Genomic DNA, 20,577 nt, shown 5'->3' with positions numbered 1-20,577 from the left:
ACATACACACTGTTTACCAAAGCAAATATCCTCACCACCCTCGTAATGAAGGCAAAGATTCCAAAAGAAGTAGAACAGAGGAAGAATTTAATCCATATACTTTTGCACTTATTAACAGCTCTGAACAACCCTATGCTAATGTAGTAATGACTGCAGTCTTAGAATCTGTCACGTTTGGTCTTTCCTTGTCCCCCATTAATGTTCGAAGATGTGATAAATAGCAAAGTCCAGAAATGACTTAGGCAACCACTCTTATACTGGGGCCATAGTGATATCCAGTAGTAATATACATATAGGCCTCAGGAGACAGGAGAAGAATGATGATACACTAGGTAGCAAGATGAGTGTTGCCCTCTGTAAGGTGCACACGTGGAATCGATTTTCTAGCAAGAGTGAGTAGGTTCTTTCCTGATTCCGTGTGATAAGCACCGACTAGGAAGAGGGTGAGCACTTGTGGGTATAGTGCTTAGACATTTCTAAAGTTTTCTCTTCCTGAAGTTGACTGATCTTGGTGGAGAATCAGTCTCTGCTACCTTGGCCTTGATAATATCATGTCAAACTAACTGGAGAATTGGCCTAAACTAGAAATGAATCTATCCTCAGGACCACAGTGAGTCTGCCAGTAGACTCTCGCCTTTTAGACAGCTAAGAAAAGGAAGAATGAAGCAATTATGAGAGTAGCTTTCTTCCAGGGAGCGCACATACCCCGAGTAAGAAGACCTAGTTCTTTCCTAATATGTGTGCAAGAGCCCACCTGTTTGTGTTTTGATTGTTTCAGAACTTTTCTTGCTAGAATTAAGAGCTAGCACTGTGTTTAAAACAAGCAACATGGGTATGTGTGTTTCTGTCCAAGAAGCTAATAGGATTTAGGATGGTCTATGGCCAGACCCTGTCAGTTTGTGGTACTTTGCAAAAAAAGCACACACAAAAAATAAGTACCAGATGATAGAAGGGAGCTTTATGTTCATTTCCACCACAGCCTAAGCTCTGCTTTTATGCCTCTAAGTTTTAGTGGTAGAAAATCCAAGCACCTGCTCCCGCATGTGCAAATCAATGGAGAGTCAGAGGCGAGCTCCGTGTGGGTCACAGTTTGGGCATCTGTGAAGGAAGTGTGGGCTGAACTGAATTTTTTAACTACATACTTTCTCTGTAACAATCCCAATACATATTTTCTATAATATATATACATTTTTATTATCTCCATAAGGATTTCCTGAGAAATATCCCAGGAAGTATACTGTTATCCGATATCTATGACAAATGGCTCGGTGTTATTGATCAAGGGAATGAAGAGAAGATAACTGCAGCCCAGAGGTAATGATGCAATAATTACTCTACTCTGGTCACATCTCCAAAATACAGCCAACATACTATTAGGATAATATTGGCTTACGTTTTGCAGCTTTACCCACTAAAATCATGACCGATGCCAAAGAGTTTCAATTTTTCACTCCCATGGGGGTCAGCTTCAGAATAGAGGCACGCTTTAGGGCTCTTATTGTTCTTCTCCTGATGTTATTAATGTGGAATCCTTGGCCGTTTTACACCTTCTGGATCCATGAAACTGGTAGACGACATCCCCTGGTCCAAGACAGATGCAAGAGCATCGACTGCCAGGGTTATGACCTTAAGAGTCTGTCAAACATTTAACTAACCAGAGAAGTTTTTGTCTAGCTCAGGAACTGAATTCAGTGCAACAATTTTGTATACATTCATGCCTGGAACTCTGCTACGGCGGGTTGTGTGCTAGATACACAAGGATGTATCCTGTTCCCTGTCTCTGTATTTCCAACCTCTTAAGTGGAATCCCTTGCCTAATTTAAAAGTGTATTTTTCTGACCTTAGGCTTTTAGCCCAGCTGCCAAGAGCAAATGTTGTTCTCTTGCGATACCTTTTTGGAGTGTTATACAACATTGAGCAACATTCCTCATCCAATCAGATGACAGCTTATAATTTATCAGCGTGTATAACCCCAAGCCTTCTTTGCGCACCTAATTCCGGCAGCTTGGAATTGGAAGACAACTTGATAAAAAAGGTAATGAGAGCTCTCATTTTTGTCCCCCAGGGGTAGAATCCCTACTTTGAACCAGACATGTGCAGTAGTAACTCTGACAGATGGAACTTTGTGGAGTGCACATTTTCATTAGGCCCCTGTGGAGTGGCAGAGTTCTTTATCCTACTCTGCTGGGGTCTGGGAAGGGGTGTCGTTAAACGGGAAACTCGGAGCAGTCGAGTCACTTCTTCCCCCTCCAGGAGACTAAACACTAGACTGACTAAACGAGAGACAGAAGAGTCGTGTGATACGATAGAAAAGAACCTGGGCTTTGGAGCTTTACCAGTCAGGGTTCAACTCTCAGCCTAATCCCTGAGGGACTTGTAACCTTGGGTAAAGCCATGGTTTCCTCGCTACACAATGGCGACAACAGTCAGCTCCTCTGCTCATGACTGGCGCATCCTAGGTGGCTTGGGCAATATGAGCTCCCATGGCTCCAAACACATTGGCTTTCCTCTGCAAATTGTGGCTCATCTAGAAAAGTACTCGGCTACTATTTCACCTCTGCTACGTCATACGGAAACTAGCAAAAGATTCCATGACATCCTAACAAGATGACAGGTCTTCCCCAAGCGCACACAGAGAGCCAGCATGAGGCAAAGCAATGCATGAGAAGGGACTGAAGTTAGACAGACAGATACGTTTTCTCTCCAGCTGTGTGGGTTTTCCCTCACAACCCCACAAAAATCTCTGCTTCCCAACTTTGAGATACTTCTTCAGTTAAGAAATGGTTTTCTTAAGTTTTTGTTCATACTTTATAAAGTTTAATAAGATGTTATACATCAGTTACAGCTCAATAAAACTGGAAACAAAATGTAAAAACAAAAACTAAGTAAACTTTACTAAGGTAGGCTACTTTGAAAATGATCCTAGTTTTATTTATCTTTTGATATGTATTTATTTGAGAGAGGGAAAGAGAGAGCGTGAGCGGGGCAGGGGCAGAAGAAGAGGGAGAGGGAGAGGGAGAGGGAGAAGCCCAAGCCGATTCCCCGCTGAGCACGGAGCCCAAAGTTGGCTCCATGTGGGGCTGGATCTCACCACCATGAGATCGTGATCTGAGCCGAAATCAAGAGTCAGACGCTCAACTGAGGGGCCCCGAAATGTATCCTAGGCTTCAAGACGTCACCACTGATCCCAAAATGTTAGCTATTAAACTAGGCCACGCATTATAACTTTAGCCCACTGATGAGCAGTATTTTAAAATGTGTACCCAAAGTACACAGGAAAGTATCACTCTTTCGAAGTTATTTCTTAGAGAACTCTGGTCTCTATGTTTTTTGTTTTTTGTTTTTTTTTAAGCTTTTATTTATTTACTTGACAGAGAGAGACACAGCGAGAGAGGCAACACAAGCCGGGGAGTGGGAGAGGGAGAAGCAGGCTTCCCGCTGAGCAGGGAGCCCGATGTAGGGCTGATCCCAGCACCCTGGGATCATGACCTGAGCCGAAGGCAGACGCTTAACTGACTGAGCCACCCAGGCGCTCCTGGTCTCTCTGTATTTTTCTCAACTCTGAATTTTTCTGGGAAGTCTTTCACATTTTTTCTTAGATCCAAGGTCTATATACAAAATGTGATTTATCACTATGCCCTATGAAAGACAGCACCCCATTTTTGTCTTTTTGTGTTACAGATTTCTCTTGTCGCATTTCTCATTGAAAATTGCCTCAGAATATTTGGAGAAGACATCACTTCCCTCTTGGGAGAGAACTCAATGAGTCGTGCTAACAGCGAGAAGGCTGCAGGTACCGGGAATCATTTAATTGGTTTTAGTGAGAAGCAGACAGCAAGGTTGCCAGGGGTCATGGGAGATGCTTAGACAGCGCTCTTCTGGAGCCCAGAGCATCGCCAGGGCAATGATTTCCATCTGCTCCTTGTTCCGAAGGCTGGCTCACAGGTCAAGGGAGGTTGCACACTGTTGTGAGACCAAAGAAAGGATAAGATGAGGTCTCTGACTTCAAGAAGTTTCTGGTGCAGATCATAACGGCATTAGGACTCATCATGGTATGCTACAGTGTCTTGGAATATTTTCTAACAAAATTCTAAACGGGTGCTATATATATATATATATATATATATATATATATATATATATATATATATAACATCATACATATGTATGTAGTTATATATATGATATATCATTAGATACTTATACTATATAAATATATAAACATAATGTATATATTTATGTATATTAGATGTGCTCTGGTTGAAGCCAGAGCAAGGGGCCTTTCTTCTCCTCCCTCCTCTTTTCGCTCAGGGGCTCTTGAGGCACCACAGGATTCCAGTGCCCTTTGGAACAGGTTGAAAAGAACTGGCATCATTGAGAGAAAAGGACTTGACTTGATGTCAAACAACCTCTCCAGAGTGTAAAGTCCTGTGCCCCCATTTACCAGCTATATTATCTTTGGCCAGTTATTCTAGCTCAGCATCAGTTTATTCATCTCTAAAATGTGGATAAAAATAAGGTCTAAATCTTAGAATTGTTGTGTAGATTAAATAAGATGATGGATGTAATCCAAAAAAAGCCATTAATAGGACTAGGAGAAGTGCCCCTGAGACTAGAGCTAGTATGATTTGAGCCTAGCTAATCACAGCTAACTGGCAGCAGTCCACCTTAGAAGGTAGACTTTCGATTCAGAACCTGGAGACACGTATCATCAATCCCTACATGTTTTTGACATTTCTTGGTTTTATGATGCTTACCACATTGCTTTGAGGAAACCTTTAGGAAAATACAAGTCATCAGGAATTAAGATGAGTCTAGGGCACCTGGGTGGCTCAGTCGTTAAGCGTCTGCCTTCAGCTCAGGTCATGAGCCCGGGGTCCTGGGATCGAGTCCCGCATCGGGCTCCCTGCTCCGAGGGAAGCCTGCTTCTCCCTCTCCCCCTCCCCCTGCTTGTGTTCCCTCTCTCGCTGTCTCTCTCTCTCTGTCAAAATATAAATAAAATCTTTAAAAAAAAAAAGAAGGAAAAAGAAGGTTCAGCGTATTAAACAACAACTACTACTACTAGTACTCTCACTTCTTCCTTAGACTCCGGCCGGAAGAGAGTGAAAAGCCGTTCTTTCGGAGACAGGGCCTTTGGTCGGGGTTGCAGCACTTGCCAGGACAACCAGGGCACAGCCCCACCTTCCGCAAAGCCAGGACAGCTCTTTGGAGTTTCCCTCACGGATGTGTGTGATAAAGACAACCTGGCCTTCCCAATTCTGGTAGGTCATCTCATTTTGGTCTTCTATAGCCCTCCTGAGGAGGGGAAACTCTGAGAGGCCAAGCGTCCTCAACCAAATCTATCCCCAAATGGAGAAGTCATTAGACAGCCCCTGGCTTTGGCTGAGAAGCTCTGTTACTGTTATTGCAAAGAACAGAATCTGATTTAGGTCCAGCAGAGTCATGAGGCAAATACAACAGGAAAAGACATTGTTGTCCATTCCACTTGTGTCTTGTTTCCACAAAGACCCACGGAGGCCTGTTCAGATCAGTCAAACTGGACGCTGTGTATGTGAGTCTCTGAGAGTCCAGCTCACCTTCACACTCTCCCTTCATTGCCTTCCTGAACTCACATTAGTCTCAAGTCTCCTTCAGCGGAGTCTACTCAGTCTAACAACTGCAAACATCTGACACGAGCATAGACTCATCCTCTGGCAAATAAGAATCTGTTAATCCTAACAGAGTATGTCACATGAAAGCCCCAGAGTTTGCCCTGTGTTATCTCAAACTGCTATAGTGAATTGTCAGTGTTGACATTCACTGAGTATTCGGTGTCTCTGCAAGCACTGTATGGGATGGAGGGAACGTTCTGCTAGACATGAAGAAATGTATCATATTAGCTAGCATGTTACCTGCTAGCTACTCCCCCAGTTCCTTGCATCACAGCAAATTTAGGGGCTAGCTAGGATTATCATCCTCCGCACTTCCCAAACGAGTCAGAAAAGCCTCAGTACAGTATGTATGTGCCCCAGCTCACACAATAGATACGTAGCATAATAGACTTCAGATCCGTTGGATTCCCTGAGTGCAGCCCTCATTAACTTTCTACACAGCAGGGAGAGGACATGAACATAGAGCAAAAGACAATGAAAGACTCATGAGAAGGGAGGGTAATCAGAGAAGGACAAGAGAGTTTTTGAGCCTGACTTTAAAAGAGGGAAGGAAATAGAACAAGTAGGAATGGAGTATACAGGCACTTAAAGAGAAATAAACATTTAGGAAATGAGTATTTCCTAAATCGACTTCCCTACTTGGGGAAGAGCATCTATGTAAGGGAATAATGAGAAAAGAATGGTAAAGTAGGAAACAGACGGTGATTCCGCAAAGGCCTTGAAGCAGAGAAGTTTGACTTAAAAGTGTAAACTCAATGGAAAGGAAAATCTGATTAAAAGAAGTGTTTAAAATGTTTCAGTGTATGACTGTAAAATGGATATTTGGGTAGAAAGTATAGAGAGAGACACTGAAAAAAAAACCAATCTAAATTGACTTTCGTCCTTCCCGCTCTAAAACAGTGTGCCATTACATTCCCCTCCTCTTTCAAAACGGAGGCAAGCTTGTGCTCTGCGTTTGTGGATATGAGATGCCATATACTTTTCTTTTCTTCCTACAGGGTATGCTTTCCTTTCTTAATCGAAGAGGGCCACTCACAGAAGGCATCTTCAGCAAATCAGCCAATATAAAATCCTGCAGAATCCTCAAGGACAAACTCAATTCTGGGGTCAAAGTGAACCCGTACAACGAATCTGTTCATGTGGTCGCATCCGTCTTAAAGGTAGGGAAGGTTCTAGCATTATGCACACATGAGTAACTGAAGCTATGATTGGTGTCCTTCATCATGACTGCTCAAGGACCATAATGGGCATAATAGATTAAGAACCTGACAAACTGAAAAACGCTTGACAAATTCAAAATTTAAGGAAGCTACTTTAGGAGTTAAAAGCCCCATATGTTAGTAATACTTTCTGTTTTCACCACACACCGCCCTCCCCCCTTCACTCCTGAAGACTCCATGCAAAATACTAATACTGAAATGACTACGAGTCATGATAATAAATTTCAAAATACGCACTGACACATACACACTGTTTACCAAAGCAAACATCCTCACCACCCTCCTAATGAAGGCAAAGTTTCCAAAAGAAATAGAACAGGGAAAGAATTTAATCCATCCACCTTGGCACTTATTAACAGGTCTGAACAACCCTATGTTAATGTAGTAATGAGTACAGTCTTAGAATCTCAGTCACATTTGGTCTTCCCTTGTCCCCCATGAATGTTCGAAGATGTGATAAATAGTAAAGTCCAGAAATGCCTTAGGTAACCACTCCTACACTGGGGCCATAGTGATATCCAGTAGTAATATACATATAGGCATCAGGAGACAGGAGAAGAATGATGATACACTAGGTAGCAAGATGGGTGTTGCCCTCTGTAAGGTGCACACATGGAATCGATTTTCTAGCAAGAGTGAGTAGGTTCTTTCCTGATTCCGTGTGATAAGCACCGACAAGGAAGAGGGTGAGCACTTGTGGGTATAGTGCTTAGACATTTCTAAAGTTTTCTCTTCCTGAAGTTCACTGATCTTGGTGGAGAATCAGTCTCTGCAACCTTGGCCTTGATAATATCATGTCAAACTAACTGGAGAATTGGCCTAAACTAGAAATGAATCTATCCTCAGGACCACAGTGAGTCTGCCATTAGACTCTCGCCTTTTAGACAGCTAAGAAAAGGAAGAATGAAGCAATTATGAGAGAAGCTTTCTTCCAGGGAGCACACATACCCCGAGTGAGAAGACCTAGTTCTTTCCTAATATGTGTGCAAGAGCCCACCTGTTTGTGTTTTGACTGTTTCAGAACTTTTCTTGCTAGAATTAAGAGCTAGCACTGTGTTTAAAACAAGCAACAGGGGTATGTGTGTTTCTGTCCAAGAAGCTAATAGGATTTAGGATGCTCTATAGCCAGACCCTGTCAGTTTGTGGTACTTTGCAAAAAAAGCACACACAAAAAATAAGTTCCAGATGATAGAAGGGAGCTTTATGTTCATTTCCACCACAGCCTAAGCTCTGCTTTTCTGCCTCTAAGTTTTAGCGGGAGAAAATCCAAGCACCTGCCCCTGCGTGTGCCAGTCAACGGAGAGTCAGAGGCGAGCTCCGTGTGGGTCACAGTTTGGCTATCTGTGAAGGAAGTGGGGGCTGAACTGAATTTTTTAACTACATATTTTCTCTGTAATATTTCCAATACATATTTTCTATAATATATATACATATTTTTTATCTCCATAAGGATTTTCTTAGAAATATCCCAGGAAGTGTATTGTTAACCGATCTCTATGACAAATGGCTCAGTGTTATTGATCAAGGGAACGAAGAGGAGAAGATAACTGCAGCCCAGAGGTAATGAAGCAATAATTACTCTACTCTGGTCACATCTCCGAAATACAGCCAACATACTATTAGGAGAACATTGGCTTACGTTTTGCAGCTTTGCCCACTAAAATCATGACCGATGCCAAAGAGTTTCAATTCTTCACAGCCATGGGGGTCAGCTTCAGAATAGAGGCACGCTTTAGGGCTCTTATTGTTCTTCTCCTGATGTTATTAATGTGGAATCCTTGGCCGTTTTACACCTTCTGGATCCATGAAACTGGTCGACGAAATCCCCTAGTCCAAGACAGATGCAAGAGCATCGACTGCCAGGGTTATGACCTTAAGAGTCTGTGAAACATTTAACTAACCAGAGAAGTGTTTATCTGGCTCAGGACTGAATTCAGTGCAACAATTTTGTATACATTCATGCCTGGAACTCTGCTACGGCGGGTTGTGTGCTAGATACACAAGGATCTATCCTGTTCCCTGTCTCTGTATTTCCAACCTCCTAAGTGGAATCACTTGCCTAATTTAAAAGTGTATTTTTCTGACCTTAGGCTTTTAGCCCAGCTGCCAAGAGCAAATGTTGTTCTCTTGCGATACCTTTTTGGAGTGTTATACAACATTGAGCAACATTCCTCATCCAATCAGATGACAGCTTATAATTTATCAGCGTGTATAACCCCAAGCCTTCTTTGCCCACCTAATTCCGGCAGCTTGGAATTGGAAGACAACTTGATAAAAAAGGTAATGAGAGCTCTCATTTTTGTCCCCCAGGGGTAGAATCCCTACTTTGAACCGGACATGTGCAGTAGTAACTCTGACGGATGGAACTTTGTGAAGTGCACATTTTCATTAGGCCCCTGTGGAGTGGCAGAGTTCTTTATCCTACTCTGCTGGGGTCTGGGAAGGGGTGTCGTTAAACGGGAAACTCGGAGCAGTCGAGTCACTTCTTCCCCCTCCAGGAGACTAAACACTAGACTGACTAAACGAGAGACAGAAGAGTCGTGTGATACGATAGAAAAGAACCTGGGCTTTGGAGCTTTACCAGTCAGGGTTCAACTCTCAGCCTAATCCCTGAGGGACTTGTAACCTTGGGTAAAGCCATGGTTTCCTCGCTACACAATGGCGACAACAGTCAGCTCCTCTGCTCATGACTGGCGCATCCTAGGTGGCTTGGGCAATATGAGCTCCCATGGCTCCAAACACATTGGCTTTCCTCTGCAAATTGTGGCTCATCTAGAAAAGTACTCGGCTACTATTTCACCTCTGCTACGTCATACGGAAACTAGCAAAAGATTCCATGACATCCTAACAAGATGACAGGTCTTCCCCAAGCGCACACAGAGAGCCAGCATGAGGCAAAGCAATGCATGAGAAGGGACTGAAGTTAGACAGACAGATACGTTTTCTCTCCAGCTGTGTGGGTTTTCCCTCACAACCCCACAAAAATCTCTGCTTCCCAACTTTGAGATACTTCTTCAGTTAAGAAATGGTTTTCTTAAGTTTTTGTTCATACTTTATAAAGTTTAATAAGATGTTATACATCAGTTACAGCTCAATAAAACTGGAAACAAAATGTAAAAACAAAAACTAAGTAAACTTTACTAAGGTAGGCTACTTTGAAAATGATCCTAGTTTTATTTATCTTTTGATATGTATTTATTTGAGAGAGGGAAAGAGAGAGCGTGAGCGGGGCAGGGGCAGAAGAAGAGGGAGAGGGAGAGGGAGAGGGAGAAGCCCAAGCCGATTCCCCGCTGAGCACGGAGCCCAAAGTTGGCTCCATGTGGGGCTGGATCTCACCACCATGAGATCGTGATCTGAGCCGAAATCAAGAGTCAGACGCTCAACTGAGGGGCCCCGAAATGTATCCTAGGCTTCAAGACGTCACCACTGATCCCAAAATGTTAGCTATTAAACTAGGCCACGCATTATAACTTTAGCCCACTGATGAGCAGTATTTTAAAATGTGTACCCAAAGTACACAGGAAAGTATCACTCTTTCGAAGTTATTTCTTAGAGAACTCTGGTCTCTATGTTTTTTGTTTTTTGTTTTTTTTTAAGCTTTTATTTATTTACTTGACAGAGAGAGACACAGCGAGAGAGGGAACACAAGCCAGGGAAGTGGGAGAGGGAGAAGCAGGCTTCCCGCTGAGCAGGGAGCCCGATGTAGGGCTGATCCCAGCACCCTGGGATCATGACCTGAGCCGAAGGCAGACGCTTAACTGACTGAGCCACCCAGGCGCTCCTGGTCTCTCTGTATTTTTCTCAACTCTGAATTTTTCTGGGAAGTCTTTCACATTTTTCTTAGATCCAAGGTCTATATACAAAATGTGATTTATCACTATGCCCTATGAAAGACAGCACCCCATTTTTGTCTTTTTGTGTTACAGATTTCTCTTGTCGCATTTCTCATTGAAAATTGCCTCAGAATATTTGGAGAAGACATCACTTCCCTCTTGGGAGAGAACTCAATGAGTCGTGCTAACAGCGAGAAGGCTGCAGGTACCGGGAATCATTTAATTGGTTTTAGTGAGAAGCAGACAGCAAGGTTGCCAGGGGTCATGGGAGATGCTTAGACAGCGCTCTTCTGGAGCCCAGAGCATCGCCAGGGCAATGATTTCCATCTGCTCCTTGTTCCGAAGGCTGGCTCACAGGTCAAGGGAGGTTGCACACTGTTGTGAGACCAAAGAAAGGATAAGATGAGGTCTCTGACTTCAAGAAGTTTCTGGTGCAGATCATAACGGCATTAGGACTCATCATGGTATGCTACAGTGTCTGGGAATATTTTCTAACAAAATTCTAAACGGGTGCTATATATATATATATATATATATATATATATATATATATATATATATAACATCATACATATGTATGTAGTTATATATATATGATATATCATTAGATACTTATACTATATAAATATATAAACATAATGTATATATTTATGTATATTAGATGTGCTCTGGTTGAAGCCAGAGCAAGGGGCCTTTCTTCTCCTCCCTCCTCTTTTCGCTCAGGGGCTCTTGAGGCACCACAGGATTCCAGTGCCCTTTGGAACAGGTTGAAAAGAACTGGCATCATTGAGAGAAAAGGACTTGACTTGATGTCAAACAACCTCTCCAGAGTGTAAAGTCCTGTGCCCCCATTTACCAGCTATATTATCTTTGGCCAGTTATTCTAGCTCAGCATCAGTTTATTCATCTCTAAAATGTGGATAAAAATAAGGTCTAAATCTTAGAATTGTTGTGTAGATTAAATAAGATGATGGATGTAATCCAAAAAAAGCCATTAATAGGACTAGGAGAAGTGCCCCTGAGACTAGAGCTAGTATGATTTGAGCCTAGCTAATCACAGCTAACTGGCAGCAGTCCACCTTAGAAGGTAGACTTTCGATTCAGAACCTGGAGACACGTATCATCAATCCCTACATGTTTTTGACATTTCTTGGTTTTATGATGCTTACCACATTGCTTTGAGGAAACCTTTAGGAAAATACAAGTCATCAGGAATTAAGATGAGTCTGGGGCACGTGGGTGGCTCAGTCGTTAAGCGTCTGCCTTCAGCTCAGGTCATGATCCCGGGGTCCTGGGATCGAGCCCCGCATCGGGCTCCCTGCTCCGAGGGAAGCCTGCTTCTCCCTCTCCCCCTCCCCCTGCTTGTGTTCCCTCTCTCGCTATCTCTCTCTCTCTGTCAAAAAATAAATAAAATCTTTAAAAAAAAAAAAGAAGGAAAAAGAAGGTTCAGCGTATTAAACAACTACTACTACTACTAGTACTCTCACTTCTTCCTTAGACTCCGGCCAGAAGACAGTGAAAAGCCGTTCTTTCGGAGACAGGGCCTTTTGTCGGGGTTGCAGCACTTGCCAGGACAACCAGGGCACAGCCCCACCTTCCGCAAAGCCAGGACAGCTCTTTGGAGTTTCCCTCACGGATGTGTGTGATAAAGACAACCTGGCCTTCCCAATTCTGGTAGGTCATCTCATTTTGGTCTTCTATAGCCCTCCTGAGGAGGGGAAACTCTGAGAGGCCAAGCGTCCTCAACCAAATCTATCCCCAAATGGAGAAGTCATTAGACAGCCCCTGGCTTTGGCTGAGAAGCTCTGTTACTGTTATTGCAAAGAACAGAATCTGATTTAGGTCCAGCAGAGTCATGAGGCAAATACAACAGGAAAAGACATTGTTGTCCATTCCACTTGTGTCTTGTTTCCACAAAGACCCACGGAGGCCTGTTCAGATCAGTCAAACTGGACGCTGTGTATGTGAGTCTCTGAGAGTCCAGCTCACCTTCACACTCTCCCTTCATTGCCTTCCTGAACTCACATTAGTCTCAAGTCTCCTTCAGCGGAGTCTACTCAGTCTAACAACTGCAAACATCTGACACGAGCATAGACTCATCCTCTGGCAAATAAGAATCTGTTAATCCTAACAGAGTATGTCACATGAAAGCCCCAGAGTTTGCCCTGTGTTATCTCAAACTGCTATAGTGAATTGTCAGTGTTGACATTCACTGAGTATTCGGTGTCTCTGCAAGCACTGTATGGGATGGAGGGAACGTTCTGCTAGACATGAAGAAATGTATCATATTAGCTAGCATGTTACCTGCTAGCTACTCCCCCAGTTCCTTGCATCACAGCAAATTTAGGGGCTAGCTAGGATTATCATCCTCCGCACTTCCCAAACGAGTCAGAAAAGCCTCAGTACAGTATGTATGTGCCCCAGCTCACACAATAGATACGTAGCATAATAGACTTCAGATCCGTTGGATTCCCTGAGTGCAGCCCTCATTAACTTTCTACACAGCAGGGAGAGGACATGAACATAGAGCAAAAGACAATGAAAGACTCATGAGAAGGGAGGGTAATCAGAGAAGGACAAGAGAGTTTTTGAGCCTGACTTTAAAAGAGGGAAGGAAATAGAACAAGTAGGAATGGAGTATACAGGCACTTAAAGAGAAATAAACATTTAGGAAATGAGTATTTCCTAAATCGACTTCCCTACTTGGGGAAGAGCATCTATGTAAGGGAATAATGAGAAAAGAATGGTAAAGTAGGAAACAGACGGTGATTCCGCAAAGGCCTTGAAGCAGAGAAGTTTGACTTAAAAGTGTAAACTCAATGGAAAGGAAAATCTGATTAAAAGAAGTGTTTAAAATGTTTCAGTGTATGACTGTAAAATGGATATTTGGGTAGAAAGTATAGAGAGAGACACTGAAAAAAAAACCAATCTAAATTGACTTTCGTCCTTCCCGCTCTAAAACAGTGTGCCATTACATTCCCCTCCTCTTTCAAAACGGAGGCAAGCTTGTGCTCTGCGTTTGTGGATATGAGATGCCATATACTTTTCTTTTCTTCCTACAGGGTATGCTTTCCTTTCTTAATCGAAGAGGGCCACTCACAGAAGGCATCTTCAGCAAATCAGCCAATATAAAATCCTGCAGAATCCTCAAGGACAAACTCAATTCTGGGGTCAAAGTGAACCCGTACAACGAATCTGTTCATGTGGTCGCATCCGTCTTAAAGGTAGGGAAGGTTCTAGCATTATGCACACATGAGTAACTGAAGCTATGATTGGTGTCCTTCATCATGACTGCTCAAGGACCATGATGGGCATAATAGATTAAGAACCTGACAAACTGAAAAACGCTTGACAAATTCAAAATTTAAGGAAGCTACTTTAGGAGTTAAAAGCCCCATATGTTAGTAATACTTTCTGTTTTCACCACACACCGCCCTCCCCGCCTTCACTCCTGAAGACTCCATGCAAAATACTAATACTGAAATGACTACGAGTCATGATAATAAATTTCAAAATACGCACTGACACATACACACTGTTTACCAAAGCAAACATCCTCACCACCCTCCTAATGAAGGCAAAGTTTCCAAAAGAAATAGAACAGGGAAAGAATTTAATCCATCCACCTTGGCACTTATTAACAGGTCTGAACAACCCTATGTTAATGTAGTAATGAGTACAGTCTTAGAATCTCAGTCACATTTGGTCTTCCCTTGTCCCCCATTAATGTTCGAAGATGTGATAAATAGTAAAGTCCAGAAATGCCTTAGGTAACCACTCCTACACTGGGGCCATAGTGATATCCAGTAGTAATATACATATAGGCATCAGGAGACAGGAGAAGAATGATGATACACTAGGTAGCAAGATGGGTGTTGCCCTCTGTAAGGTGCACACATGGAATCGATTTTCTAGCAAGAGTGAGTAGGTTCTTTCCTGATTCCGTGTGATAAGCACCGACAAGGAAGAGGGTGAGCACTTGTGGGTATAGTGCTTAGACATTTCTAAAGTTTTCTCTTCCTGAAGTTCACTGATCTTGGTGGAGAATCAGTCTCTGCAACCTTGGCCTTGATAATATCATGTCAACCTAACTGGAGAATTGGCCTAAACTAGAAATGAATCTATCCTCAGGACCACAGTGAGTCTGCCATTAGACTCCCGCCTTTTAGACAGCTAAGAAAAGGAAGAATGAAGCAATTATGAGAGAAGCTTTCTTCCAGGGAGCACACATACCCCGAGTGAGAAGACCTAGTTCTTTCCTAATATGTGGCAAGAGCCCACCTGTTTGTGTTTTGACTGTTTCAGAACTTTTCTTGCTAGAATTAAGAGCTAGCACTGTGTTTAAAACAAGCAACAGGGGTATGTGTGTTTCTGTCCAAGAAGCTAATAGGATTTAGGATGCTCTATAGCCAGACCCTGTCAGTTTGTGGTACTTTGCAAAAAAAGCACACACAAAAAATAAGTTCCAGATGATAGAAGGGAGCTTTATGTTCATTTCCACCACAGCCTAAGCTCTGCTTTTCTGCCTCTAAGTTTTAGCGGGAGAAAATCCAAGCACCTGCCCCTGCGTGTGCCAGTCAACGGAGAGTCAGAGGCGAGCTCCGTGTGGGTCACAGTTTGGCTATCTGTGAAGGAAGTGGGGGCTGAACTGAATTTTTTAACTACATATTTTCTCTGTAATATTTCCAATACATATTTTCTATAATATATATACATATTTTTTATCTCCATAAGGATTTTCTTAGAAATATCCCAGGAAGTGTATTGTTAACCGATCTCTATGACAAATGGCTCAGTGTTATTGATCAAGGGAACGAAGAGGAGAAGATAACTGCAGCCCAGAGGTAATGAAGCAATAATTACTCTACTCTGGTCACATCTCCGAAATACAGCCAACATACTATTAGGAGAACATTGGCTTACGTTTTGCAGCTTTGCCCACTAAAATCATGACCGATGCCAAAGAGTTTCAATTCTTCACACCCATGGGGGTCAGCTTCAGAATAGAGGCACGCTTTAGGGCTCTTATTGTTCTTCTCCTGATGTTATTAATGTGGAATCCTTGGCCGTTTTACACCTTCTGGATCCATGAAACTGGTCGACGAAATCCCCTGGTCCAAGACAGATGCAAGAGCATCGACTGCCAGGGTTATGACCTTAAGAGTCTGTGAAACATTTAACTAACCAGAGAAGTGTTTATCTGGCTCAGGACTGAATTCAGTGCAACAATTTTGTATACATTCATGCCTGGAACTCTGCTACGGCGGGTTGTGTGCTAGATACACAAGGATCTATCCTGTTCCCTGTCTCTGTATTTCCAACCTCCTAAGTGGAATCACTTGCCTAATTTAAAAGTGTATTTTTCTGACCTTAGGCTTTTAGCCCAGCTGCCAAGAGCAAATGTTGTTCTCTTGCGATACCTTTTTGGAGTGTTATACAACATTGAGCAACATTCCTCATCCAATCAGATGACAGCTTATAATTTATCAGCGTGTATAACCCCAAGCCTTCTTTGCCCACCTAATTCCGGCAGCTTGGAATTGGAAGACAACTTGATAAAAAAGGTAATGAGAGCTCTCATTTTTGTCCCCCAGGGGTAGAATCCCTACTTTGAACCGGACATGTGCAGTAGTAACTCTGACGGATGGAACTTTGTGAAGTGCACATTTTCATTAGGCCCCTGTGGAGTGGCAGAGTTCTTTATCCTACTCTGCTGGGGTCTGGGAAGGGGTGTCGTTAAACGGGAAACTCGGAGCAGTCGAGTCACTTCTTCCCCCTCCAGGAGACTAAACACTAGACTGACTAAACGAGAGACAGAAGAGTCGTGTGATACGATAGAAAAGAACCTGGGCTTTGGAGCTTTACCAGTCAGGGTTCAACTCTCAGCCTAATCCCTGAGGGACTTGTAACCTTGGGTAAAGCCATGGTTTCCTCGCTACACAATGGCGACAACAGTCAGCTCCTCTGCTCATGACTGGCGCATCCTAGGTGGCTTGGGCAATATGAGCTCCCATGGCTCCAAACACATTGGCTTTCCTCTGCAAATTGTGGCTCATCTAGAAAAGTACTCGGCTACTATTTCACCTCTGCTACGTCATACGGAAACTAGCAAAAGATTCCAGAACAGGGTGCCTGGGTGGCTCAGTTGGTTAAGCCACTGCCTTCGGCTCAGGTCATGATCCTGGAGTCCTGGGATCGAGTCCCGCATCGGGCTCCCTGCTCAGCAGGGAGTCTGCTTCTCCCTCTGACCCTCCCCCTTCTCATGCTATCTCATCTCATTCTCTCTCTCAAATAAATAAATAAAATCTTTAAAAAAAAAAAAAAAAAAAAAAAAAAGATTCCAGAACATCCTAACAAGATGACACGTCTTCCCCAAGCGCACACAGAGAGCCAGCATGAGGCAGAGCAATGCATGAGAAGGGACTGAAGTTAGACAGACAGATACGTTTTCTCTCCAGCTGTGTGGGTTTTCCCTCACAACCCCACAAAAATCTCTGCTTCCCAACTTTGAGATACTTCTTCAGTTAAGAAATGGTTTTCTTAAGTTTTTGTTCATACTTTATAAAGTTTAATAAGATGTTATACATCAGTTACAGCTCAATAAAACTGGAAACAAAATGTAAAAACAAAAACTAAGTAAACTTTACTAAGGTAGGCTACTTTGAAAATGATCCTAGTTTTATTTATCTTTTGATATGTATTTATTTGAGAGAGGGAAAGAGAGAGCGTGAGCGGGGCAGGGGCAGAAGAAGAGGGAGAGGGAGAGGGAGAGGGAGAAGCCCAAGCCGATTCCCCGCTGAGCACAGAGCCCAAAGTTGGCTCCAAGTGGGGCTGGATCTCACCACCATGAGATCGTGATCTGAGCCGAAATCAAGAGTCAGACGCTCAACTGAGGGGCCCCGAAATGTATCCTAGGCTTAAAGACGTCACCACTGATCCCAAAATGTTAGCTATTAAACTAGGCCACGCATTATAACTTTAGCCCACTGATGAGCAGTATTTTAAAATGTGTACCCAAAGTACCCAGGAAAGTATCACTCTTTCGAAGTTATTTCTTAGAGAACTCTGGTCTCTATGTTTTTTGTTTTTTGTTTTTTTTTAAGCTTTTATTTATTTACTTGACAGAGAGAGACACAGCGAGAGAGGGAACACAAGCCAGGGAAGTGGGAGAGGGAGAAGCAGGCTTCCCGCTGAGCAGGGAGCCCGATGTAGGGCTGATCCCAGCACACTGGGATCATGACCTGAGCCGAAGGCAGACGCTTAACTGACTGAGCCACCCAGGCGCTCCTGGTCTCTCTGTATTTTTCTCAACTCTGAATTTTTCTGGGAAGTCTTTCACATTTTTTCTTAGATCCATGGTCTATATACAAAATGTGATTTATCACTATGCCCTATGAAAGACAGCACCCCATTTTTGTCTTTTTGTGTTACAGATTTCTCTTGTCGCATTTCTCATTGAAAATTGCCTCAGAATATTTGGAGAAGACATCACTTCCCTCTTGGGAGAGAACTCAATGAGTCGTGCTAACAGCGAGAAGGCTGCAGGTACCGGGAATCATTTAATTGGCTTTAGTGAGAAGCAGACAGCAAGGTTGCCAGGGGTCATGGGAGATGCTTAGACAGCGCTCTTCTGGAGCCCAGAGCATCGCCAGGGCAATGATTTCCATCTGCTCCTTGTTCCGAAGGCTGGCTCACAGGTCAAGGGAGGTTCCACACTGTTGTGAGACCAAAGAAAGGATAAGATGAGGTCTCTGACTTCAAGAAGTTTCTAGTGCAGATCATAACGGCATTAGGACTCATCATGGTATGCTACAGTGTCTGGGAATATTTTCTAACAAAATTCTAAACGGGTGCTATATATATATATATATATATATATATATATATATATATATATATATATAACATCATACATATGTATGTAGTTATATATATGATATATAATTAGATACTTATACTATATAAATATATAAACATAATGTATATATTTATGTATATTAGATGTGCTCTGGTTGAAGCCAGAGCAAGGGGACTTTCTTCTCCTCCCTCCTCTTTTCGCTCAGGGGCTCTTGAGGCACCACAGGATTCCAGTGCCCTTTGGAACAGGTTGAAAAGAACTGGCATCATTGAGAGAAAAGGACTTGACTTGATGTCAAACAACCTCTCCAGAGTGTAAAGTCCTGTGCCCCCATTTACCAGCTATATTATCTTTGGCCAGTTATTCTAGCTCATCATCAGTTTATTCATCTCTAAAATGTGGATAAAAATAAGGTCTAAATCTTAGAATTGTTGTGTAGATTAAATAAGATGATGGATGTAATCCAAAAAAAGCCATTAATAGGACTAGGAGAAGTGCCCCTGAGACTAGAGCTAGTATGATTTGAGCCTAGCTAATCACAGCTAACTGGCAGCAGTCCACCTTAGAAGGTAGACTTTCGATTCAGAACCTGGAGACACGTATCATCAATCCCTACATGTTTTTGACATTTCTTGGTTTTATGATGCTTACCACATTGCTTTGAGGAAACCTTTAGGAAAATACAAGTCATCAGGAATTAAGATGAGTCTGGGGCACGTGGGTGGCTCAGTCGTTAAGCCTCTGCCTTCAGCTCAGGTCATGATCCCGGGGTCCTGGGATCGAGCCCCGCATCGGGCTCCCTGCTCCGAGGGAAGCCTGCTTCTCCCTCTCCCCCTCCCCCTGCTTGTGTTCCCTCTCTCGCTGTCTCTCTCTCTCTGTCAAAAAATAAATAAAATCTTTAAAAAAAAAAAAAGAAGGAAAAAGAAGGTTCAGCGTATTAAACAACAACTACTACTACTAGTACTCTCACTTCTTCCTTAGACTCCGGCCAGAAGACAGTGAAAAGCCGTTCTTTCGGAGACAGGGCCTTTTGTCGGGGTTGCAGCACTTGCCAGGACAACCAGGGCACAGCCCCACCTTCCGCAAAGCCAGGACAGCTCTTTGGAGTTTCCCTCACGGATGTGTGTGATAAAGACAACCTGGCCTTCCCAATTCTGGTAGGTCATCTCATTTTGGTCTTCTATAGCCCTCCTGAGGAGGGGAAACTCTGAGAGGCCAAGCGTCCTCAACCAAATCTATCCCCAAATGGAGAAGTCATTAGACAGCCCCTGGCTTTGGCTGAGAAGCTCTGTTACTGTTATTGCAAAGAACAGAATCTGATTTAGGTCCAGCAGAGTCATGAGGCAAATACAACAGGAAAAGACATTGTTGTCCATTCCACTTGTGTCTTGTTTCCACAAAGACCCACGGAGGCCTGTTCAGATCAGTCAAACTGGACGCTGTGTATGTGAGTCTCTGAGAGTCCAGCTCAGCTTCACACTCTTCCTTCATTGCCTTCCTGAACTCACATTAGTCTCAAGTCTCCTTCAGCGGAGTCTACTCAGTCTAACAACTGCAAACATCTGACACGAGCATAGACTCATCCTCTGGCAAATAAGAATCTGTTAATCCTAACAGAGTATGTCACATGAAAGCCGCAGAGTTTGCCCTGTGTTATCTCAAACTGCTATAGTGAATTGTCAGTGTTGACATTCACTGAGTATTCGGTGTCTCTGCAAGCACTGTATGGGATGGAGGGAACGTTCTGCTAGACATGAAGAAATGTATCATATTAGCTAGCATGTTACCTGCTAGCTACTCCCCCAGTTCCTTGCATCACAGCAAATTTAGGGGCTAGCTAGGATTATCATCCTCCGCACTTCCCAAACGAGTCAGAAAAGCCTCAGTACAGTATGTATGTGCCCCAGCTCACACAATAGATACGTAGCATAATAGACTTCAGATCCGTTGGATTCCCTGAGTGCAGCCCTCATTAACTTTCTACACAGCAGGGAGAGGACATGAACATAGAGCAA

Source organism: Halichoerus grypus, chromosome 3, assembly GCF_964656455.1.
Source record: "Halichoerus grypus chromosome 3, mHalGry1.hap1.1, whole genome shotgun sequence".
NCBI classification, from domain to species: Eukaryota; Metazoa; Chordata; class Mammalia; order Carnivora; family Phocidae; genus Halichoerus; species Halichoerus grypus.
Note: the sequence above shows the minus strand (reverse complement) of the source record.